This window comes from Triturus cristatus, chromosome 3_1 (genome assembly GCF_964204655.1).
Source record: "Triturus cristatus chromosome 3_1, aTriCri1.1, whole genome shotgun sequence".
Taxonomy (NCBI): domain Eukaryota; kingdom Metazoa; phylum Chordata; class Amphibia; order Caudata; family Salamandridae; genus Triturus; species Triturus cristatus.
The window spans coordinates 815321042-815346934 of record NC_140583.1 but is presented as its reverse complement, the minus strand read 5'-3'; positions in this window follow the sequence as shown (position 1 = coordinate 815346934).

Below are 25893 nucleotides of genomic sequence, written 5' to 3'. Positions count from 1 at the left end.
CCCCTAAAGGAGAACCACGCAGGCGCAACCCACCTGCGTCCCTAAGAGGTGGGCCCCTGCCATCTGGTCCTTGTCCGCAACCCTAGGGACCCACCCTTCCACCACCAGGCTGCCCAATTGGGGGGGGGGGGGGGTTCGTAGGGTATAACCAGGGGCTGTAGCCCCATGACCTAGTGTGTAACGTGGTGCTGTTGCCCCCCAGCCTGTGTACCCATTCCCTCTGGGGTGAACTTACGATCTCTCCCCCTCAGTGCTGGCCTAAGGAGTATGCAGGAGGACTCCCCTTAACAATGCAAGTCACTCTGTGGCCTCCTTACTGCCACAAGGGTGACCAGGGCCAACCGGTCCTTTGCCCACCCCAAAACAAATTCAGCACGAATGCCAAAATGTAATCAATCCATAGATCAGTCCCAATATCCGACTGGTGCACGCTATCATGGTGAAACATGTGATTTCCCTCCCCCCCCCCCCCCCCCCCCTCCCCAGCAACCTGTGAACGATGTGACATAAGCGCCCCTGCCCCGAACACGGCTTGGCCAATTCCTCATTCAAGCGCCTCACTGTCACGTTGAAGGCCCTTTTTATTTATTATACAATTAAACAAATAAAAATGTACCAATACACAAAGCATCATATCTGACCATGTACCTATAGAAAGATACAAATTGTGATGAAATAAATTGTACAAAAGCCAAACTAATAATAAAAAAATACACCAAACAATATAATCGCAAATAAAAAGATCCATAATACAGCAGGGAGGGGGGGAAGTGACGTTGGCACTGTCAAGGTTAGCCCCTTCGACGCGCATGACAGAACCGTTCCGTCATGGCCCCGCCCGCGCACGGAATCTTCAGCGTGGCGCGGAAATCCGCGCCGCGCTGAAGAGGTTAGAGAATAAAGGTATATTGTTTCATGAGATAGTAGGGCATCAGTGGAGTAGGTTGCCATGCCTTGCGTTCAAGGCCCTTGACATCACTCCGGGCCCCCTTCTCCGCCGTGAAATCCTGAAGGTCCAAGCAATCCGCGCCCCAAGGCAGGTCCTCCCCAAACAAGCAAACTCTGTCAGCAACACTTCTCTGACAGCACGACGACCCAGCTCCACCATGTTGTTTCCGCCCAAATGAAGGATGATTAAGTCCGGGTAATGGAGTCCCTCGTGTGCCCTCGTCTCTTCCAACAACTGCTGTAGCTGCCTGATCCGGAGACTTCCAACGCCCGCAAAAGAAAATCCCGTCCAAACACGCTGGCTTCGACTTACGCCGCTGCTGCAAACGGTAAGTGGCCCGCCGCACGAAAGAGTGTCCAAACACCCAAATCACCTTAGAGGGCATGCTCCTGCAGAAAGAAAAGACAAATATAAGAATGGCCACATACAAAATTAACTAAGCAATATTACAACAACTCGAGACGCACATAGCGCTTGAAACAAGAAGACCAACGACCCACGCGCTTAACGTCATCAATGGAGAGACCCGCTCCCGTTGCTAATGTCGCAGCCCCAATTCTAAAGGAGTGAGAAGAGTAGCCAGCAGGGTCCAATCCTACGCTTCGCAAGGTGTTTTTGAATAGGGCTATGAATTGATATTTTGATAAACACCCTCCATTTTCATGTACGAAAAGGGGGTGAAGCAGCCCATGCGGGCGAACCGCCAAGTACGCTGCTATCCGAGCCACCGGACACAGCAGGACCCCAGAAGCGGGTTCAAGCCGAATTGCAGTCCCCTTGCCCAAGGGATCTGTCTTTGATCTACGCAATAGGACTCCAATTTTACATCCTGCCACTGCAGGCCACCCGAATAATCAGATTTCGAAGTCCCCACCAACTCGCCTATTTTAAAAGCCCCCATAAAAGGCTAAAGTGAAGGCAACAGCAAAAAGGGTCACCTCATAGGTGGATGAGCACACCGACTGCAGTGCGTGCAACATCTCCCGCAGCGTGTGCAAATTAAGGGGCCTCCTACCATCGTTCTTTGGACCCTGTAATCTGGACCAATCCGATAAGGCCTTCCTAACCAGGAAAGAGTTGCCTGCATCCCGCATACCTCTGAGCTTCGCATAAAAATGAACTGCTGTCAAGTGAGCCCTTGCGTAAGACACTGATCTGCCCTGGTCCCTCAATGCTTGCAAAAAGGCATGTAAGGACTCCGCTGAGAACCAGTTCATTCCCCTCGTTGCTGCATAAAATTCCTGTAATTCTTGAAATGATGCTGGTATGCCTTCCGGGTGCGCTCGCTCAGCGAGGCTCCCACTAGCCCTGCTAACGCGGGGCACCAATCTTCCACAGAGATCTTGGGAACACTGTCACCTGGGCCGCTGAATGAGGATGAAACTTCTGGAAATCCTGCAACTTGGATCGAGACTCAGCGGCTTGGTTATCAACACCTGGGATATGCGCAGCTCTAAACACTAGATTCAACTTCAAGCATAACAGAACCAAATGTTTCAACAATCTCAACACATGACTACAAGAAGCACCCTGCCTGTTGATGCCCTCTACCACTGACATGATGTCAGACCAAAAAACTACAGATTTGTTGTGAAAGAAATCAGACCACACAGTGACCACCACCACAATGGGGAACCGCTCCAAAAAGGCAATGTTTCTTGTGAGCCCGCTTGTATGCAACATCTCTGGCCAATCGTCCCGACACAAGAGTGGCCCTAAAACTGCCCCAAAACCCACACTGCCTGCCGCATCTGTGAACAGTCCCAATGCCTCACTGGTGACCGGTGGCGATGGCCACACCACCTTTCCATTTAAATCATGCAGAAAATCACACCACACCCTCAAATCTTTGCCAGGATCTTCCAATAGCTCGGACACCACCTTTAGTGCAGCCAGCCTCTTCCTCTCCATCTGGGAGGCACTGGGTGTCTGTCCGAAACTACGTCTGCATCCTGGTCACCAAGTACCTTGGGGACGCTGCTCGCCCACAGCTGGGGCGGCCCTTCGCTCTGCGGCCCGTTTTGTAGGCTTCGTACCAGTCCCTGGCGTCTTGAAGGGTCTCACAAAAATGAGCCTTGCCATCCAGAGCTATCCGCAGACTTGCTGGAAACATCAAGGAGTACTGAATCCCCTCATCGCGCAAGATCCTCTTTACTGCTAAAAACGATGTGCGGCGGTGCTGGACCTCTAGCGTATAGTCGGGTAAAATCGACACGTTGGAGTTGTCCACTGTGTAGAGCCACGTGGAGCGCACCCTTTGCAGCAGGAAATCCCTGTCTTTATAATGTAGGAGTCGAGCAACCACCGGGCGGGGGGACCTCCCAGGCACCGGTGGTCGGGCGGGGACCCCAATAGGCCCTCTCCAGAGTGTAGAATTGAGTCAGTCCAGCAGGCACCACCACATCCCGGAGCCAGCTCTCCAGATAGTCAATCATGTTAGCCCCTTCCACTCCCTTCGGCAATCCCAGCACCCAAATGTTATTCCTGCTATCGCGCCCCTCAGCATCTTCAGCTCTCTTCTCCAGCAACTGAAATCTTTGGGAGATGTCGCCCATCTGCACGGACAGGGATTGCTGCACCGGTGCCATGTCCGCCAGGGAGGCCTCTGTCTGCTTTACGCGGTCCGCCAACTTAGTATGCTCTGCCTGCAGGTGCCCCAGCCCCACCGCCACATTAGCAATATCTTGATGCAGGGTGTCTTTAGTGTCTGTGATAGCCTGCTTCACACACTGGAGCGAATCCTCTGTCCAATCACGCGACCATCAATAGGCTGCGCAGATCCCTAGGTCCAGTTCTCAATGACCAAGCCGCATGAGCAGGTCCCAGCCCGAAGGCACCAACCCCGTTGAATACTGCTAGGGGCCGCATCCGGAGATTGAAGCATGAGAGGCCTTATTCGCCAGAAGGTGCTCAGGTCCGTGGCAGGCTCTCCCGATGGTCTTCTCCCGGTCCCCAGCAGGCGCAGCGGTACTTGCGATGAGCAGTCCCCCCTAGCCGTGCCCCTGTCCACAGCAGCAGCCCCCTCCCGGGTGACTCCGTCAGAGCTCCTGCAGGTTGCGGCTCCAGGCTGTGGCAGCACCCCCCCCCCAATGGTGCTCCGGTCGCGGCACTATCTCAGCAGCGGCTGGTGCTCTAGACGGACCCGTGCAGGTGGGGGCTCCCATAAATGCCCCCCATGGGTGCAAAGCGGCCCCAGCTCCGCCTCCAAGGTTGCAGGGAAGCTTCAAGGGGCCCTGGCGCAGTACGCAAGCTCCCACTGCGGGAGAGACCGCCCCAGGTTGTTCTCCCCGCCGGCACTCTCACCTCAGCAAATCCGCTCACGTCTCCAGCAAAGGCGGGTAGAAGCGGCAGGATTAAGTGTGCAGCTTCCGCAGTTATCAGCTCAGGTGGTTCGAGGCAGCGTCTGCCACCATCTTAGGGTCGGAGATCCGGAGATGCCCTGGGGTCCGAAGGAACGGCAGTTTAGCAGGATAATTGGCCGGTCTAATTAGTCCACAGGGATCAGGCGGGATTCATACCGACAAGAAACACCGCCCTCAATGTACGGCGCCTGCTTCGCATACTGGAAGTGGAATCTTACTCTAGGGACTCTGCTGCCATTTTCCCGGTCGATATTGAAAATGCTTTTGACAGCCTCGAATGGCCTTACTTATTTCAGGTCATGCGTAGTTTTGGATTGGGCGATAGTTTTGTGGCTTGGACGGCGTTGTTATACAAACTTTCCACCTCTCGGCTTAAAATGGGAGGGTTGATCTCAGATGCCTGTGAGGTGATCCGAGGGACGCGACAGGGGTGTCCGCTCTTTCCGTCCCCCCCCCCCCCCCCCCCCGCCCCCCTGTTTATCCTGGTTATGGAGCAACTAGCTGCTCGGGCTCGGACAGGGCTAAGGTATCCGGGACTTGGTGTGGAGGGCATCACACACTACATCACACTTTATGCCGATGACCTACTCACGTTCCTAGCAAATGCTGCCGATGCTCTCGACGGTGCGAATCGCTTACTCCAAGATCTGGAGGGAATTGCAGGACTCAAGGTGAACTGGGCGAAGTCATGCCTGTTCCCCACTGTTCCAGATTGCGCATGCATACGCACCTGAGACCCCCTGATTATGTGCACTCTTCTGCCACATGGGGGCAACTGGATTGCGCAGACTGCCTGGGAGGAGAGAGGCCTGACTACTTTAGGAGACCTATATGAGGATGGCACCCTCCTTCCCTTTGATGTCTTGCAGGATAGATACGATCTGCCTCGTGGGGACTTTCTGCTTCATTCAGCCCTTGTTGCGGCCATCCAAAGACACTGGAGAGAAGGGCTGTCCGAGCTGTGGACCTCTATGGCTTGTCAGTATGTAGTACTAGCAGCAGGTACCTTCAAGGCAGTTACCTGTCTCTATCGGCGCATGACGCGCTGACTCTGCTGTCGGTATTGCAACAGAAGTGGGAGGGGGACTTAGGCGAGGAGATCCCTTTGAAGGATTGGGCCGAACTGGTTTAGCGGGCATGGAAAAGCACTAGGAAGACCTGGTTTCAGCTGGTGCATTTTTTTATATTACACAGAGCTTACCTCAACCCAGCCAAGATAAATACATACTTCAGTACACACACATTATGCTATGCCCACGTAACACGGAGGATGCGGATTTCCGCCACATGATGTGGGCTTGCCCCCAGCTTGGGACGTATTGGGAGGAGGTGGTGACACTCTTGTGTGACATTACAAAGCGAGAGATTGAACCCGCTATAGGCCCTTGTTTGCTGCCCTGGTTCCCCCACACATCTAAAAACAAGATCATTAGTAAATTTCTTGATTTGGGTCTTATAATGGCCAAAAGAAATATCACAAAACACTGGAAATCCAAGCGAGGCCCCAGTATTCAGAGGTGGAAAGCTGACTTCCTTAAGTAGGCGGAATGCGAGGGCATGGATTAGACTTCAACTTGCTAGCCGCGCGAAAAGTGAAAAAGCATTGGAGGCTGCGGAGGCTTGGGAGGCATTGGTGGTCTTACTGAAGGCCCCGGACGCTGATCTGGATGTGGACTCCATGGATGGAGACCTAGCTGTTCCACCCTGATGACTGTATTTTACCGTAACTGGCTCACTATGTTTCCTGCATCCCTGATTGTAAATATCCTTGACGCTGCTGAACTTTCTGGTCTACATCGTATAATATGTGCGTTGTGGACTGTTGTATTGCATCCTGATGTTATTGTAAACGTTTGCTTGGTGTGACACGCCGGGGAGGGGGGGAGGAGTAAGGGATGGGGGGGGGGGGGGGGTTTGTATGTTGTTTGCTGCTTTTTGGTATTTTTTTTTCTTTCTCCTTGACTTGCCTAGTTTCTTACAGGGCGCGGGTCAGGTACCACTTGTATGTTGATTATTGCTAGCTGGCCCCTCCTACTAAGTTTAATTTTCAACAGCCTAGGTGCATACTGGGGCTATTACTTTGAGGGATTGATGGAGGCACTTTTAGGAACCAATAAATTGTGTATCATTCGGAACTGGCCTGGGTCTTTTTTAGGCACCACCCCCAGTGGTGAGCAAACCTAGTCCGGCCATGGTGGGAGTGGGGAACGGGCCAGCTATCCTACCTAGCGCGCCCTTTTTCTCTAATTTCTGTGACACAACAGTGGAATGGGTGCGTGCAGATAGTAGTAGATTCTCACAATGCAAAACAAGGGGTACCCCCTGTTCAGGTATGCGAAAGCCCATGGAAAAACCTTGAAACAACAATTGGGCCGCGTTCCTATTGGGGTACTGGGTCAGCCAAAACAGTAACCTCAATTTTTACCGGGGTGGTCAACGGCTCATAGGGACGATGCCTTTGGGTCCCTCCCCTTATCCTTGGATTTTCTGATATACTTCAATTCTGGGTGTGATGGGTGACCGCAGAAAGAACAGGCGTGTTTACATTTACACATGCCTGTAGGCAGTGTACATATTTTTCTGTTGAAAGCCCAGAATGGCCCCTTTTTCTTGCCAGATCCCCCTTGCGTCCGAAAGCACTGCTTCATAGGTGTCCTATTGTTCACATTTTCTAACCAAGCATTCACCTCTGTCTGATCCCAACCTATCTCGGGGTCCTCTACCTTGGCCCATCTGAAATCCCTGTCATAATCCAACCAGACCGTCCCACCATACAGTGTATGTGGCTTCAAAATCTTATTGGAGTAAAAAATTAAAGGAGCAGCCAACTCGGGCCTTTTCTCCACCATCACTGTGGCAAACACATTAAAACCAAAGAGCCAATTCGTGATCGACTCCTCCACCCTTGGCTTCTTGTCTTTGAAAGAGGTCTACTTACCATCTTTCTCCTTAACCTCTACTTCCCGCCTTTTAGGCCGAATGAATGAAAAAATATCAATAAAATCGCCCTTCCAGATTTTTTCCTTTACCTCCACTGACACATGAGATGCTAAGTTACCAGGTTTTGAAAGCAGCGTATCCTGACGACCCAAGGCCTTCTCCCCACCATTGACAGTCTTGTCTGTGGTCCCTGCTCCCTTACCTGTTTGGGCAACTGTGGCTGTACTGGCTGGAGCAGGGGCCGCCTGACCCACTGCCAGACGGGCTGAATTTGTGTCATCCTTCCTCTGAGCCCTGTCTATGAGGGCAATCTGCCTCTGCAAATTGCTCACTGTGCTCGCCAAGTCCAACGACAGCGCCCATGGTGCTACTGAGGTGCCACTTACCTGGCCCTCGGTTCCCGGCGCCGCCAATCGCGCTAATATGGATGCCATGGAGGCCAGAATGCCTGTCGTGGGCCCCTTTGCTCCACCTGCGGGCCCCCCCGGCCATCACCGGAGCAGGCAGGCGCTTACAACTGGTGATGCACCCAAGGCTGGCCCTCGGCCTCCAAATGCCCAACCTGTCGCTAGCATTCGCTCCCCCACCCCGGAAGGGCCAGCACACCCCGCCTGTTGCTATGGCTGGTCTCACTACTTGGCCGAGCCAACTCCACACTTTTTTCACCAGCTTTTTCCTTACTTGGGCGTGACCTAGCTTTCATTGCTACTGGTGGGAACGCTGCCTTTGGGGGCACCTCCGTCCTGTGAGGGTGATCCCCTTCCCCTACTGCTGGCTCGGTAACCTGAACTGGCCCTGCCAGCTCCTCCTCGCTATCGCTATTGTTGCACAGCTTGGCCAACACTAACTTAAGCAACTGGGACAAATCTGGGTCATTGACTTTCCTCTTCCCGATCCTACCCTCTTTTGGAGGCATCCTAGAAGCGAACACGCCACCCGCCAAACTAGAAATTCCCCCTAGGTGCTCAGATCCAATACCGGGGATTCAACTACCCGCTGCCCACGTTAATAAACAATTTCAAACAACCAGGATGGATCAATGGTAACTGCCCCCGCATTCGCGCACACCCCGCTGGCTGCACAGTGCCGTAAATCAGGCCAAAACAACCAGGATGGAACAGACGATGCACAAACGACGCTCCCTACACAAGAGCAGTACTCTATGAACAGCCAGTAACAAATAAAACCACTACAAATAAAACCAATGCGCTCCTCAAAGTAATAAGCCTAACGAGGGGGAGGGGAGGAGACGGGAAATGTTTTTCTCGCACACTGCCGCCACGTGTCCTCCATTACCACGCCGAGCAGCCGAGGGAGGAGGATATTGGGGGTGGTTACCTTGCATCAGCTCCCGCGTCCCTCCCCATACCTCTGTGTTCGTAGACGACACGCGAACCAACAATCTCCCGGGAGTATGAGGCCCACACGCCTCGATAGTGCTCTCTGCCGGGCACCGAACCGCAACCAAGGTCTGCACAAAGGTCCCATGAAAAGCGCTGGCTCCAGTCCCTGAACCTGGGATCCATGCCACCTGCAGCAGAAACAAAGAAAAACTGCTCCGTCGAGTTTCCACGAGGTCAGCAGACTTCGGGGCCGGCGCAGGAAGGAAACTAGGACGAGTGCCCACGCAACTCGCCCTAAATAGGCCCCCATCTACTCCTCCCCCCTCCAGCAACGGCGCTGCCCAGAAGTTACGTCGCAAACCTGAACCTCTGCCCAGGAAGCAATCCTCGCCGGTCGCGGAGGCCAATGTGGCCATCAGGCATCAGGAGGTACGGGGCGTGGCCGGGATCCCGGGGTTCTGTGCCCTAATGGCGCGCTTCTAATAGTACGCGCTCTTCCAAATGACAGGGTCAGTTTGCCACTGAATCATTACAAGCTCCGTGTAGCATAATATCCTGGCTTATGAGAGATCCCGTCAAAAACCAAAGGAAATGATGGACGGAGTGTTGAACATTGCAAACACTCACCCCCAGTCAACTGATCTGGGTTTAATCCATCACTGTTCTTTAGCCCACTCTGCCACCCCAGTTCAGATATGGCCATATGCAAATCAGTCTGACCCTGTGCCTCATGGGAACAGTCCAGCCCGAACTGCCAAGCCATGTCTTCCCTGGACCGGAAACAAGCTTCCTAGGACCGCTTTCTGGCATTTCAGCCGTCTTCAGCCAGGCTTGCTTGAATCCAGTGGCAAAGTGAGCAAGGGACTCACGTCTGAGCATACCATGCCAACTTATGGCGAACAAAGCAAAAACCAAAGGAAATGATGGACGGAGTGTTGAACATTGCAAACACTCACCCCCAGTCAACTGATCTGGGTTTAATCCATCACTGTTCTTTAGCCCACTCTGCCACCCCAGTTCAGACATGGCCATATGCAAATCAGTCTGACCCTGTGCCTCATGGGAACAGTCCAGCCCGAACTGCCAAGCCATGTCTTCCCTGGACCGGAAACAAGCTTCCTAGGACCGGTCCCTTTGCCACTGAACCATTACAAGCTCCGTGTAGCATAATATCCTGGCATATGAGAGATCCACTCAAAGTGTTTTCACAGTTAGTACCACTTAGAAACACTTCAAGATCCCCTCCCCTGCATTGAAATCTGTACGGTAATTCCCAAGATTCCCTGATATATTCCTTACCCATCCATTCATATTTGCCCGCCTGTTGTTTTTCTAGGCAATATTGAAACTGAAAACCTGTGACCGATACAGTTATGTTGCATTGGATTAACCGTTCTGTGGACGATGACTCGGCCACAGTAAAAGTAATCTGTTGAGTTTTTCAATACGCAGCATTGTATATTTCGCTCACCTTTGTGCTCTTTTCATCTGTTTTTCTGATGGATTGTATGCAGAAAACAGATGTACCATTTATAAACCGCCAAGGCACATAACCAGCGCCCAATGATTGCAGCGTCCAGCTCAATAACCTAATAGAACGTAATTGTGATTGCCCGTGCTGTATTATGGACAAGTCCTGTACTAGTACATCAATAGCAGAAGATACAATGTTGCTAAGCGAATATATCCTGGATGTTTACGTAGTCATGCCATTATCCACAACGCTAATGCCTTTTCTAGGTTAATCTTATCTATTTCTCGCAGTCTCTCAGCTGCTTCCTGTTGCGAGATTTTCCTAATTTCATTGTAGATAGCATATATGAAACGTTTGTGACATGGTTTTCTGGGGCCTAATGAAAAATCCCTTAGATCCACGTCCTCTGATAGTAATCACTAAGCCTACCCAGAAAAGAAAGAAGAGGATCCCGATGATTATCCAAAGTTCTATTCAAGGTGACACAAGGTAAGTCTTTTTAAGGAAGATTAAGAGATCTTTGATTTGCCGTTTGAGTTTTTGGGGCTGGCATCGTTTCAGGTTCACTTGGATCCAATGAAAAGGTATCAAAGTCGATTAAATAGCCATATGCTGTTCGTTTTTATTAAATAATTTTGGTAGCTCAGGTTTTGTTGAACTTGTCGATTGGTCTTGTTGAGGCATGTTTATGTAGACATCCGTGTTGGATCGAATTGAAATTTGCCTTTCATTTTGATTTTGATTTTCTGTTGCAAGAGGAACGAGTTTCATCGCATTGTTTATTCCAGTGCTTTGCACAGGTGACTCTTCAAACGTGATGAGCATTTCTGTCTGAACTTCCTGTATGGTAGCGAGAGGAGGACGTCTGCTACCCAGGAGCCCACAAGGCCTACTGTTCAGTATTGGCCGGATAGTGTGATTTTTATCAGATCAATGGAGACAAATCGTTTCTCCTTTTTTTTCTGACAAGAGACAGCAGAAGTACAGTTCTTGTTCCTTCAACTGCCAGGACAGGTACAGGCTTTCTGTAAGATGGTCCAAATTCTCTTTTGTCCATCATCTTTTCTCTGACCAGATCCCAGATTTTAGGAATCTGGACAGGTCTTGTCTTGACTTCCCCAGTGGCAAACCTTTTCACCTGGACATTGCTCTGTAGAGCCCTTGCACCATTTAGTTCCTGTAAAACAGCCAAACGTTTGATGTCAAAAGGTTTTTCATCTGCCACTGTGCCTTCACAGTCTAGGTCAGGTACCCACATGTTCGTCCCAAAAAGAACCTCATAAGGAGTGACCTGCCCTTGAGAGCTTCTTGGTATATTATTTAAGGTCCTCTGGACCACATATAGGTGATTGACCCAACTACCACCCACGCCTAATTCCCTAGTTGTTAATGATTGCTTTAAGTCCTGGTTCTTCCTTCCCACAACCGCATTTCCCTCAGGATGGTACGGAGAGGAGTACCGCAGTGCTACACCCAAACTTTCCATGGCCTCCTTGTAAGCCCTGGAACTAAACGTGGGTCCACAGTCAGAATGTAATGTGCCAACTGCGTATGCCCCTATAAAGACTCGCAAATCTTTGATAACAGTTCGAGCGTGAGCCGAGCGCTGAGGCCATAACCATAGGAATCTTGAGCAGGAATCCACTGCTACCATTATGTACTTGTAAGCCCCATCAGATTGTAAAGGGCCGCAGGGGTCCAAATAGACACACGCGAGAGGTCTGTCTGATATCAATGGTGTCTGCGCTGGACGTGTTATGGTGGAGCCTTTCATCTGTTGTCAGATGTTGCACTTCAAGACATAGTCTTTGGTCTGCTTCGTTAAACCTGGCTACCAATAGCGTTGATTCAATAAAGAAACTGTTGCTGTAACTCCTGCGTGTGCAGAACCCAGACCCTTGTGTGCAGCTAAAATTGCTCTTTCTCCCACTCCTAGAATCTGAGCAAATGGAACATTGTTTGCATCGAAGTTGTAGGAGTACTTGAGTGGAAAACATTTCGGAAGTGCTTTGTTGTCTTTGCGTGAGGCAATGGCAGCTACCATTATCTATCCATCTATTCTTGTTTTTGAACGAGTTTTTGCAGCTACGGATGCAGTTCGTGCTGCCCCCTTCGCGGCGTCACCAGCCAATGAATTCCCTTCAACGTTAACGCCATCACGTTGGTGACTCAGCTTGTGTATCACGTGAGCTCTTGGTGGGTAGTTTTTCAACTCCGCTACCTGTTCCCATAGCATTTTGTACTTTATTGTGCCACCTTTTGAGTCTTTTGTCCCCAATAGTGTAGATATTAATTATGACTGGACACAGTAAAACAAATTGCACTCAATTAGTGTGGGGAATTCTCGATCCGTGTTAATCAGTGCCAGTAAAAGAGCTTCTAGTTCTGCTAACTGAGCTGTGCAGTCTCCTGAGGACTGAGTCTTTGTACAGCTCGGATGGAATTAACCGTCCTTCATCCGACCCTTAACAATTGCACACGCGGCGCTGTATTGTTTACTCCATATGGGCGGTTGAGCTGAACCCTTGGTGTAAATTACGAATGCATACTGATCTAGAGGCATTATTTCATTTGGGAGAGGATATTCTTGTTTGTATTGCAGGAATGCCTGTGCTTTCAGACTTGGGTTGTACCTGTATTCTACATCTGATGCAGCAAGAGAATTAGCCCATTGTATCCATCGTGGATGTAAAGCTTTAGCATTTGGAACGCTTGCCTTCGTAGCGGCCTCTAAGGCCGTTGCTGGGGTCACGACAATTTTGTTTTCCCTGAGCCAATGCTCTTTCTCTCACTACAGTAGTCTGTACTGCTGTCAAAATTATCTCTGTGTATGCAAAACGCATCTCTGCATTTGTGTACAAATATGATTTGTATGCTATTGGTACTGTTTCAACTTCATTTTATGTCAAATAGGAGTACCCAGATTGACGAGATTTACGCATGTTGGTAGTGTTTGGATGCTATCATGTCAACTTGTATGGATCGAAGAATTTCTGTGTGTTCCTGTGTCCATTGCCTAACTGAAAAATCAGGTCTTATCAGGTCATAGAAAGATTGAACCCTTTCTGCGTAATCCAGAATGTATGTTCTGCCAAAATATAGAAATCCCAGTATTGATCGTAAGTTTTTTAATGATTTTGGAGGTTGGAGCAGCGCACATGTTTCCAGAAAGTTCACTGCCAGACTTTTTCCTTTACTTGAAAGCTCATATCCCAAAAACAGGACATTGAGGTTGGCTATTTTTGATTTCTTGAATTTAAACTTGTAGCCCTCTGAGGCAAATCCCCAAATTATGGTGCTCACCCTTGTCAACTGTTCCTCCAGCTCATCATCCGTCAGATAAATATTGTCCACTTAGGATAATGCCTCTTCGTCCAGATTCTGAAGTAATTCAGTTACTCTGGCGGAAAATATCCCCGGGCTATTCTTATGCCCTTGGGCAAGTTGACAAAATTGCCGTTGGGACCCCAGTGCTGAGAATGCTGTCAAATATCTGCTCTCAGGCGCTATATTTTGGCAGAAGAATCCATTCGAGATATCTAATGTGTTGTACTTTTTCCGCACAATGTTATTCATTAATGCAGCACTATATGCGTTTTGTACTGCAAATGTTTTTGTGCATGAGTTCAGATGTCTGTAATCTAAAACTAGACTATATGAATTATTGGGGTTTCATTACGGGAAACAAAGGATTATTCATTGAGGTGCATGTTTCATTCACACCTTGGTATTCAAGTTGATCTAAGATCTCTCTGACCTGTTTTTTCGCTTTCTGTTTTATTGGAGTACATTTTAATGGTATCTCATGGTGAGCTGATTGTTCATCCCACCCAACATGGTTGCGATATAGTGCAGAAGCTGGAGCTACTGCTCACTCCTGTGTGTTTTATGCATTTGGGGACGCGGTCGGAAAAGGTTGGCATAATTACAGTCTCTTCCTTTGGGCAATCCATAACAAAAGCAGGCGGCCAATCTTTCTCTGCTAAGAGAATGTCATATCTAAAAGTCAGGTTCTCCCAAAAGAGACCTTTTAATCTTCCTGGGTTTGTCCACCCCCATTTGGAGTGTTATTTCATGTAACCTATGTGGGACACTTAACCCCGTATCAGGTGTTTCCACCGTGATATACTCCCTCAACTCCGCTGTCACTAGAAATTCCATCAAGTTCTGGTGAGCTATTGTTGGTTCTGCTGCGCTGTCTAGCATCGTCTGAGCCCATTCCCCGTTCAGTAGTTGTCCTCAGAATTCTGGGCATGTCTAACTTTGAGACCTGCTACTTTCTTCATTTTGAATTGAGGTTTTGCTTTAGGCTTTTCTTTTTTGGAAGCATAGTCTGAAGTGCGTTAAGAGTCTCTGGACTTTGTACGCTCTTCTTGTCTGTGTTCTGACCATCCTTCCCTCTGAGTTTTTTGATGAACCCTGAAAGGAACGAGAGGAACGTGTATCACTGTCCTGATACCTGTCCGTTTTGTTTAATGTTCTCTATTCCTAAGATTATACCTCCTTTCTGGGGGCTACTGTTGAGGAGACCTTCCCCTGGATTGAGATCTAATTTTTTGTTTGTTATTATCCCATTTTTTTTTTTGGGAAGAAACTGGATTTTATTTTGCCGGTTCTTTCTCAGGACCTGCCACTAGTTGAGGCTTTATTGGTCTAGCTCCCAGACTATCTCTACCTAATTCTGCATATGCGGTTTCAATTATTTTAGGAAGTTCTTTCTCCTGTTGTAAAGGAGTGAAGTCCCTCAGGTGTTGGCGTATTGCCACTGGTGCTGCTTCCCCTTTAATGTTTGCTAATATTGTAGCTGATACCTGGGAAAAGTTATTTTATTAAATTCATCCCTAAGTTCAGAGCAGGTTCCGCTTCGTACTCATTCTGTATTTGTCTCAATACATCTGGTATTACTGCTAAGGATGTGATATCATGAGTTCTGGTATATATTGCAGCGAAGACTGTACCCCAAGAAGTACAATCCTCTATTGGGGTAGCTATCTCCATTGGCAAGCAAATTGTTAGTATTCTATGCTTTTCCTGCAGACCAGTGTGTGGAAATACTGCCTCCAACTGTTATTTTTTGTGCTATCCAGAAAGGCATCTGTTCACGTTTAGTGGGCATTTTACCCATCACTGCGTGTAATGTCTGTGGTGTAATTTTAGTTGTAGAAGTTTGGACTGGTCCTCATTGTGTAGCCGGTGTTGGCTGAAGTGTGTGTTCTCATCACAAATTGTGTCCTGTTTCTGTCCAGTTTTATTAATTCTTAATGATGTATTCGTAAGTCTCCTCCTGGCATTGTGTCCATGTCAGGGTGTGGAGTGTAGGCTGCTAGTACTGGCCATGTTGCTCCGTCTCTTCCGAGCGGACCAAGTCTTACTCTATTCCTTGTATCGGGGAGGGCGCCCTTAAACCAGTATAAATGATCCTGGTAAGTTAGTGGAATCTGTGTCCTCATATGGACTATATTCACTGGTATGTCATCTTCGACAGTAATGAAATGTTTTGTTCGTACATTTGCCTGCGGGAATCTAATCCATAAATAGAATACCTCTGTTCTATACGACTCGTGTGCCTCAATCATGAAGGTTACTTTCCCACCCCTTGATTTAACACCGTATGTTACTAGTTTTAGAGTGATGACATTTCTAACATTCTCTGCAATTTGTATTGCATCGGCATCTTCTTCTATCGAGACGTTTAGTGCATTTACTTGATCTAAGTCTCCCTGCTCAGTCATTATTTTTAAAAAGGAAAGCTTTTCAAGGGAACTGAGATAAGTTGTTATGCACAATAGGAACAATGTATCCTTCCAGCTGGATTAAACCAACAGCCAATACATGAGATTTTGCCTACTCTGCTGTGGCCGATTTTGTTCTCTCCCACTCCAGACGTCTCTGGGGAAATGTGAGTAGGGGTCTCTGAGAATTAGCATGACTGAACTACTCGGATTTGACCGTTCAATAAGTGCCCAACCAACGTTGGCGGCGCCATGTCGTATAGTTCTTATAAATCCATATAAGATCTGCACGTTTAGACAACATACACTGCGGGCTTGGTATCTGAACTGACTCCAGACACCCCCACTGGGTGTATTGGCTTGTATACCAGCTAGCTCACAGTGCCACTAGAAATTTTTATTATCAAGGAGAGAATAGGTCTTGGCAACTATCTAACATGACAACCCTGATCTCTCAGAATTGTGGAAACCCTGTAATACTTTTCGCTCAGTCACTCGTGCTCACTTAGTCTCAGAGATGTACACAGAATAAATGTTATGGACGTTTTCAATAAACGTTAATTGAACATTCGTCATTCTAGTGTAAAATAGGTGTGCTGAGCCAATCATCAGACAGTAACAGATATATGATTAGAAGCACAAGAAAAGTGAAAGGATGGTAAATCTCTACCATTTTGTTATAATCCTGAATACAGGCAGGTATATAAAATACATGACTAGAAAATGCGTGTTCCGACGATGCAATCCTAACTAGATGTAACTAAGTGTACCTAGCATGTGTGTAGGTGTCAAAGCCAAGAATCCCTCTAGGATAAAGTCCACCCCATTACCTGAAGTGAGGTACTGTGGGACCCCGTCTTGGCCTCAAGTTGGACTCCTCGCATCCTGATGTTTAGACCGCTGTGAGCTGGAGTGTCTGCATGCAGGAATCTCAGTGACTAGCGTCAGTGTGTTGGCCTGGAAGTCGTGATCTCCTCTCTCGATCTCAGCAAGATGTGATGTTTATATACCCGAAGGTATCCCCAGGGGTTCTACCTTGCTGTGCTACTGTCGGACTAAGGATGACGTCGGGAATGAACCTTGTACATGGTTATTATGCAGGAGATGAGTCCTGATTTTCTGAGGATCCGGAATCCTCATGCATAATGTATGAGCCTATTTTTCAGGGAAAACCCCACGTTCTGTAAGGAGTACTGTAACTAAGTAAAGGGTCAGTCCTAGCAGCCGTTACGTATGTAATGCAGGGACGAATATAGGTGAAAGGTTGTGATGTTACCTGGGCCTGTATTAAGGTCTCTATATAGAATATAATAAAACCACTAGCAATTGCCCTGGGTTGCATACCAACCCATCGTTTTTTTTCTCTCTCCAGGCTACTGTAGATAATGCCCCATTTTCATCAAATTTAGTATGGATCCTGCTCCTCACTGGACAGGCAGTTCATCCTAATCTGTATGTTTGATTTAACATGCTAGGTGGCCAAGGGTATGCCTAGACAGGAGTCCCTTGTTTGTAATGCCACATGATCCAAAAGCAATACCTCACTGATAAGACCTAACAAGGCTGAAACTGTTCTGGAGTTGCGCGTGGTCCACCTCATCTGGCAGTTATTATTTATTATTTTTACTGTTTTAGTTACTAATACATATATTTGCTAAATAAATGAAATACCTATTGCCTTTGCCAATCCCTTAAAATTGTTCATCAAGGGGTGGACAGGAATCCCTCCATATTGTACCTGAAACTGAATAAACCCTGTAAGAAAGGTAATTCTTTAATCTTTTTAAGATCTTTGTTTGATCTTTCTGTATGGAGTCAGGAGGTCATCTCAAAGTACTTGATATTTTGTACTGTAAGCTTCTTATCCGACATCCTGCATATGTATATTTATCCTCATTTCCCCTAAAAGTTCTACATTATTTTGATCAGTATTGTTACTTTCTTAATGAAACTGTGAGTCTGAAGTACATTTGTTTTCTGCCTAATCCCTGCTAGAGTTTGGTTCTAGATCGTCTCCATAGATAAGAACCCCAAATAGGCCTTCCCTCCCTTATTGAAAAGAGAGAAGGAACATCTGCCATGAAGTAAGAGTGCTAAGGATTCTCTTATTTTTAGGTCTCGCCTGAGCCAGCGCAAGTGCTACTCTGCGAGACATTTAGTAAGTGGGTTTTCAAAGTGCTACCACACGCTTTTGCAGGCCTCAAGCTTACGGTTACGCGCGCGCGCGTGCATCCGCCATCTGGCTTCTCTCCGTCATGTCATTAAGTGCATCACTCGCGGGCACCCTGACAGCCCCGTCACTTTTGCGGCCGCGTCACTTTCACGGCCGCACGGCCAATGCTGGTTTTACTTACTTACTATGGCACCTCCCTCTGCTAGCGCCCTTCTGCAATCCTTGGACAGAGAAGGTCTTTAATGTTTTTTTTACTTAATTACTATGGCATCCCTGCGTGATTCTGCACTGCTGGTCTCTTTTTTTTCGTCCTTTTTGAAAGTCCTTGCGAAGCCTGCTCCGTGTCACTTACATTTGCATGCAGGTGAAGTGACTGCAGGCTTGTTCATCTCCGGCCGCACATCAGTACAGTCAGTCTAAGAACACTGACATCGCTCTCTGCTAGTGCCCACCCGCTCCCCCTGTGCTCCTTGGACAAAGAAGGTTGTGGGTGTAAGTGCTGTGGTGGTATTACTTTTAACCACGCTTGTGGTGGTGATGTGGGAGGACTTGGAGCGTGCAGGTAAATCCAAACACTCCTTCGCTTGCACCTGGTTCCTATATGAGGATGACATCAGCGGTGACCTCTAGCTCATGAGGTCGAATCTTTTACAGGGCCAACTTATCCGCTTATGCTTCAGAGGTCGACAAACTGAATTGCTTTATATCGGATAATAGTATATTGACCAGCACACAGCACTTTCAAATGGGTAAATTTGATATTTAGAAGCTACACAAACTAATTATTGCATACTGTGACCTTTATCAACCTCGGAGGACGTGCTTATCAGCGTACCACAGTCAGTCTAAAAACATGGACACCTCCCTCTTCTAGTGCCCACCCGCCTCACCGGTGCTCCTGGGTCACAGAAGGGCGTGGGTGTAAGTGCTGTGGTAATAGTACTTTTAAACACACTTGTGTTGGGGACGTGGGAGGATGTAGGTAAAACACATCACGCCTTTATTGCATGGTATGATGACACCAGCGGTGGCCTTCACACTTCTCGGACTTTACCACTTCTACTGGAGCACACGTTTATTTTTATTCAGTTTTCTATAGCGCGGACATTATAGCAAGGACAGGTAGTAAAGTGCTTGTCTCTTTTGCTGCACCAGAAGAAACAAAACTGCTGCGGAGGAGGTCACCCAGCCTCACATGAGCCACAAACAAGACAGTCCCACGCACACAAAACAAAGCAAAAGCGTCTCCCTTACTGCACTGAAGAGACAACACTGCTCCGGATGACGTTACCCCGCCGTGGACCCAAAGCATCATTCATCCATATTACTTGGGTTCAGCAAATTAAAACAAAGTATCTGCGTGCAGCACCGCTACCAATTTTGGTTGCATTGCATGGTACCTTTAACATTTAAATATTGCGTCTTGATTTGTTTGGCTATTTTGTGAGTACAGTAGATCATGGATGCAAACTAACTGAGACCAAGATCATTTGGGGGGAAAAATGAATTATAAATGCAGCAGCAATCTCTGAGGCAGATCATTTCCTAATCGACCTTTTTGTCACTTAACAGGATTTTCCTCTGCATCCAGAGAAATCGGCTATCATCACTTCTCATATTACATAGCTCATAAATTAAACAGCTGAACAGGGCATCTGCTGGGCACATAAGACATCAAATATTAAGGAATTCAGTGGGGAAATGAGTACGCTAACACACCGGTATACTAAACTATAACCACCTTGCTGAGGAATATTGTCCATTTATTGAATCTTCATTCTTTACAATAGCCTGCATTTAAATAGTATTTTTACCCCCGCATCAAATCATTTTTGTTCAAAACATCGGACATGTTTGAGCCCGACTATTGAATCATTTCAGCCCTGTATTACTCAACTGAAAATGTTTTCTCAAGTCTCATTTAGGGCGTGAGTTCATCTAACTGTCTTTGACGTTCACTGCTTACCGTATCAACAAATACTGCTGCCTGGTTCACAAGCATTTTATATGCTCCACAAATTACTTTTGGGCTCTGTCATTGCCATGTTCTATCTTATCAGCGAATCATAACAGTTAATCTTTACAAAATACTGAATATCTTGCTGAAAGGAATGACCATTGTTTACTTCAAATTTTTTTTTTTTAATAACGCAAATCAGCTCAAGTTTGCTTCTGAGAACTAAACAATTTAAAAAGAGAAAAAAAAAATCACAGGCGTGAAATTGTCATTATGGTATCTCTCCCATGAGCTGAGACAGAATATTCAATGTTAACAAAGACATAAGTTGTCATCAATTCCAAAATCAGGTACAGCTGTGTAGGTGTCGGGAAGCTAATGTGGTATCAGGAGTCAAGCGAAATTGACAATATGTGGAATCAGGGCCACTTAAGAAGTATGGAGTAAAATATGGTTGGACGGTTAGAGAGCTCCTTCTACAACATGTTGGGTTATGTTATCTTATAAGAGCTGTTTTATGGGAGACATTAAATACCTGATTAGCATGCTTTTGTTGCCAGTGAGTTACCATAATTGACTCAAGATTATATCCCCAGTCTTCACCCCCAACCTCGGTCATCATGCAGCAACCGCACATTCAAAGATAATAGACAGCATCCCTGTTACTTGGAGATAAAGTGTACAGACAATGCCCTATAGTAACAGACCAAAAGGAGGCGATCTGCATACCCATGCTCAGTATGGGGAACTTAAGCTGCATAACTAACTGTGGAATGGACACATGCTGCTAGGTAAGAAGAGGGCTGATTTGCCATACATACACCAATGATTGGGAATGATAGAATGCAAATAACATTGACGTGATGCATTTAAAAATATCTTTTATTATAATGCATCAGATCATGCTGCAATCAGTAAAACCTAATTCACTTTCACGGCTCAGTACAACAAGACTTTTCTTATCATATTTTCCGGTCGACAGTCGTTCATTTCCCTATCACTTAGCCTCTTACAACTGTCGAACAAGAATTAAAAATGCAATGGGTCTCGTCTTTTTATTAAGTTAAAGCCATTTGCTTTGCTATAAAATACCATTAGCAAAGCAAATGGCTTTAATTTATTTAAAGGAGAGACCTATTGCATTTTCAATGCAATAGGTCTTGCATTTACACGAGTTTGAGCTATTGGCATTGTAAATGACAATGACTTTTATTTATGTTTTGGTTTCTAAAGCCTAAAATAAAAGGCATTGTCATTTACAATGCCAATAGCTTAAACTTGCGTAAATGCGAGACCTATTGCATTGCAAATGCTTGTTTTTTTATTCTGCGGTATGCAGAAGCACAGTACAATGAAGTGCTGCAAAATCTGCTTCTGCCTCCAGGGGAACAAAGTAAAAAAGGCCTGAGAACATAGAAAGTTTTGAATCTCACCACTGAACTGGTGGTTCATGTGTGGTTCGGGCTGTTTTATGTTTCTACCTAGATGTTGTTTTGCTAAGGAGAACCACAATTCTTGTCAACCGGTTCACCTGTGAAGTGAATTTCTGCAGTTTTTAGCACTGCAAGCAAAATCAGTTTTTTTCTTTCTGTTCAGTAAATCCTTTACCTCTCCTATATCCATAATAGTCATATTTATGAAATAACATCATTGCCTTTGGTCAGGGATGCAAAATCCAAGACTTTTAAAGCAACTTAAACCGTGAACCTTCTACACCAAGTTGCTAGGCAGCCTTGATTGTTAGTAGTCTTTAATCCCTTTGAGAGTTGCACATTGTGATTCAGAATCAAGGATGCAAGGGATATTCCTAACAGATTGATCCAATGCCATCATATAATTGTCCATCGAAGAGTATTGTTACATGCAATCCGTCTTAATCCCCTGTGGTAGTGAAACTGCACTATGTGATTGGGATTCATTCCTAACTTGCACCTCCTTTAACACAAGCGACAAATGTGATTGATAAGGTATTAACCTTAAATGATCCTCCATCAACTGAGCAGGAACTGCAACACAGTATTTAATTATTAAATGAGCAATAATCTAAGATTAGTAAATTCATTTGTACATTACTGATTGTATCCGTAACCAATGGAAATATATTTTAAGTAGCATAATTTTTTCAGAGTTGTCCTTTGCAATGTCCCCTCACTTGGTGTCATTGTGTATTATTAGGCAGGTGAACAGGTGAATCTCCACCAGTGTGCAAGCAAGTCGGCTGACCATCCCTACATTCTTCAGGTTTATCTGTATAATATTTTAAGAGCTAGTTAAAGATGCTGTCAATGTACATTCAAATTGGATGTAAAAAGCTCAAATAAAAAGTATTTTTCACTAATGACTGCTACCTTTGCAGCTCTCTGAGGAGTAGCACTCACTTCCAAGTAAAACCAGCTGTGCCTTCTATTCTTGCAATATGTGGGACAGGTCATGGCTGGATCTTTGTCAGAATAGGTATTTTTCTCCTCCTGCTTGCTGTCATCCAAAATAACATATGTACATTACTTGGGTAACCTAGTGTACAATCTGTTTTTCGTTTTTCTTTATAGCACGAACATGACCCACGGGGGTATCAGAGTGCTGTACAATATACAGTTGTTGCGCCGTACAGTACAAAAGAGGTAGATATGTGTATATGGATGGCATAGGAGACTAGTTATTAAGGAATGATCCACAAGGGAATCGGAGCGCTTTACAATACACAGGTTATTATATATTAGGTGGTTGAGGTAGTATACATACATTCGATATACGTCATTCAGTCCAAAAGAGGTAGACCGTGGTATAAGGGTAGCATAGGATACTGGTAGTCATCATAGAATTAAAGTCGTAGAATGTGAATTTGTTCATTAGGAGCGGTTTTACTTCTTTTTTGAATGAGGTAAAGTAAGTGATTCCGCGAACCACTGGAGGTAGGGAGTTCCAAATCTTTGGAGCGATGCCTGAGAATGCTCTGCAGTCAGTTCTCTCTTTTTGTGGAAGGATTGTGGTTTCAGTAGTAATAAACTCTCACTACGCAATAGTCTGCATCCTCCTGAACGCTCAAGCTTTCGTGCAAAGTATCTGGGGGTATTGCTATGCAGGGCTTTGTGGGTCATGCAGGTGATCTTTAGGTATATTCTTGCCTCGTAGGGTAGCCAGTTCAAAGCTTTCAGGGTTTGAGAAATGTGATTATTTCTTTTAGTTCCTGAGACTAGTCTGGCTGCAGCGTTAAGCGAAGCCCTCAGAGGGGCAAGCTTGTATTTGGGAAGACCGCATAGAGTCGTGCTTCCATAGTCCAATTTTGGTAGCACTAGGGCTTGTACTGCCATTTTTAAATCTTTCTGTGGGAGGAAGGGCTTGTTTCCTTAGTATGCTTATCTGATGATGAGCTCCCTTGGTGGCAATATTGATTTGCGCCTGCATGTTCAAGTGTTTGTCTATGGTCAAGGTTTTCGCGGAGTCAATGATGTGGGGAGCACAGTCAAAGGAGGTAAGATGCTTCAACCATTACTCTATCTTGGGTGTGTGATTGGGAGGGGAGATGAGAAGGAATTCCGTTTGTTTGGTGTTAAGCATGAGGTGGTTGTCAGTGAGCCAACTTTGAGTATTCTGTAGAATAGCGTTGAGGGAGATGAAATCTTCTGGTTGGGAGATTTTCATGTACAGTTGAGTGTCGTCCGCATATAGGTGATATAGAATGTTTGCATAGCTCAGTGCGTTTGCCAGGGGTTCCATGAGTACATTGAAAAGGATGGATGAGTGCTGAGCTCTGTGGAACCCCTATGGTGACCATGGAGGTTTGAGAGTGAATTCTTCGTCTTAATTCTTTGGGTTCTGTTATTTAGGAAGGAGGTGAACCATTGTAGCACTGAGCCGATCAGGCCCTTCCTTCGTTCCAGTAAGGACAGTAGGTTGTCATGCTTAACCGTATCAAAAGCGGAGGATAAGTCAAGAAGTTTCAGTAGGCATGATTCAGTGTGGTCAATTATGTGGGTGAGTGCAGATTCAGTGCTGTGACCAGGCCGGACGCCGGATTGGTGTTTGTCTAGGAGGTTGTAATTCTCGATGTGGTTGTATAGTTGTATTTGAACACATTTTTCCAGCAATTTCACCAGAGTGGGGATTTTGGATATAGGGCGGTAGTTGTTGAGATCAGTGGGGAGGGAGTCGAGACTTCTTTAGTATAGATGTGACCTGCCCTGTTTTAAGACAGTCTGGTATGGACCCTTGTCTCAGGGAGGCGTTTACGATCTTTGACCATAGTGGAAGAATAGAGGTTTTTATCATTTTGAATAAAGGAGGTAAGGGGTCTGAGTGATTTGAGGTGTTAATCGTTAGAGTGTTATAGATTTCTTGTTCAGGGATGGGCGAGAAGGTGTGCCAAGAGGCATTGTTTATTGGGATTCCGTCGGAGTATAAGATGAACCTTGAACTGAGAGTGAGATTTATCATCGAGGGCCATAGTTTGAGGAAGGGCCTTCTTAGATTGGATGTTGAGTTCAATGGATTTTGTTTTTTCTAGGAATTAGTTGGCCAGCTCATCGCAGTCCGGTGTAACCGAGTCGCTTGGTTCCAGGTTTTGTTCATAGTATATTTCTCTCTACTTCCACACTCACTACTGCTTTCCTGCCCAGTGGGAGATGAAAGGGAGAGTAAGTAGACCCAAGTGGTGATTTTGAAAAACAATCATCCTACATGCTGTACTTAATTTAAAATAACTATTTTCGTATTAGAGGTTTGGTGATAGCGGGCACAAGATTATTGAAATTATTTTTGTTGGTAGATCAGATATTGGTGCAGAAAATGGTTTTCTATAGAGTCCATTATGCTTGGCAAGCGTGTATGTATCAATTTTTCAGTTGATGGCAGTTGTTGTTTGAGCCTCATCTAAACCTTCTTGTGTGTTTTGTTGTCAAATACAGTTCTATTTTTGTCACCTATGTAGCAATGTTAGAGAATGTAAGATATTTATTTTGTGCAAACCTAGCTAAAATGCAACAACCTTGAACATATGCTGAAGCCTAGTGGCACAGCTTCAGATCATTCAAGTGGTGTGTGTTCTTATAGTGGTCATCAGGAGGTAATGGACATGGATGATGGGAAGTATGTATAAAGAGGAATTTGTTTGAGGAACTACACTCTAACCGTTGCAAGTCTGAGAGAAAATAATCTACCGTCAGCCATTGAAACCAGCTAGAAAGAATGGTGGCAGACCAGAAGAGGATAGGTTTTGTGTCTTTTGCTATTTCGTACAAAAGGCAAGGCATGATGAGCTGAAATCTTGAAGTGTAATTAGGTTTGCCTTACATCAAGCAACATCCTTGTTTCTAAGTTAAAGTATTTAAGTTCATAGGACGGAGACCAATCTGTGTACCTGTCCTGGGATCAGAGACTAGAATTTTTGACTATAATCCACACTGTGTGGGCGTGGAATTGATTGTTTTACAGGAATCACTATGTTCTTTTAGATGGAATTAATTCATTTCCGATTGTTTTCTGAGTCGTCTACTGTAGGCTGTGAATGCATATAACTTAAAAGAAATTGTTTGTGGTTGATTTCAAGATTTATATATGAGGAAGAGTTATTGTCTTTTCTGTTTGAACTCTCTCAGTTTGGGTGTACTTTGGGAATTCGTTAACTTTTGTTGGTTTGGTAAAACATTTTTTTTTTCTTTATCTAGCCAGTTTCTAAAAGCATTATTACCATTATCTATTCAGAAGTGTCTGTATGAGGTAGCTATTGTTGTGAAAATGGTGGTGGGGTATTGGGTACTGTTTAATGGTTTGTTGCAGTTCATCTTTTTCAATTTGATTTGCCCACTGAGCTATATTACCAGGTGACATAGCCATTTACATAGCTTAGTGGGTTAACGCACATACTGGGAGCATTTTTGGGTACATTGAAAGTCCCAGGTTTAAACTTTGTTGTGCCCAATACAGGTACTGATCAAATGAATACTGCTGAGTTGGGCAATAACTCC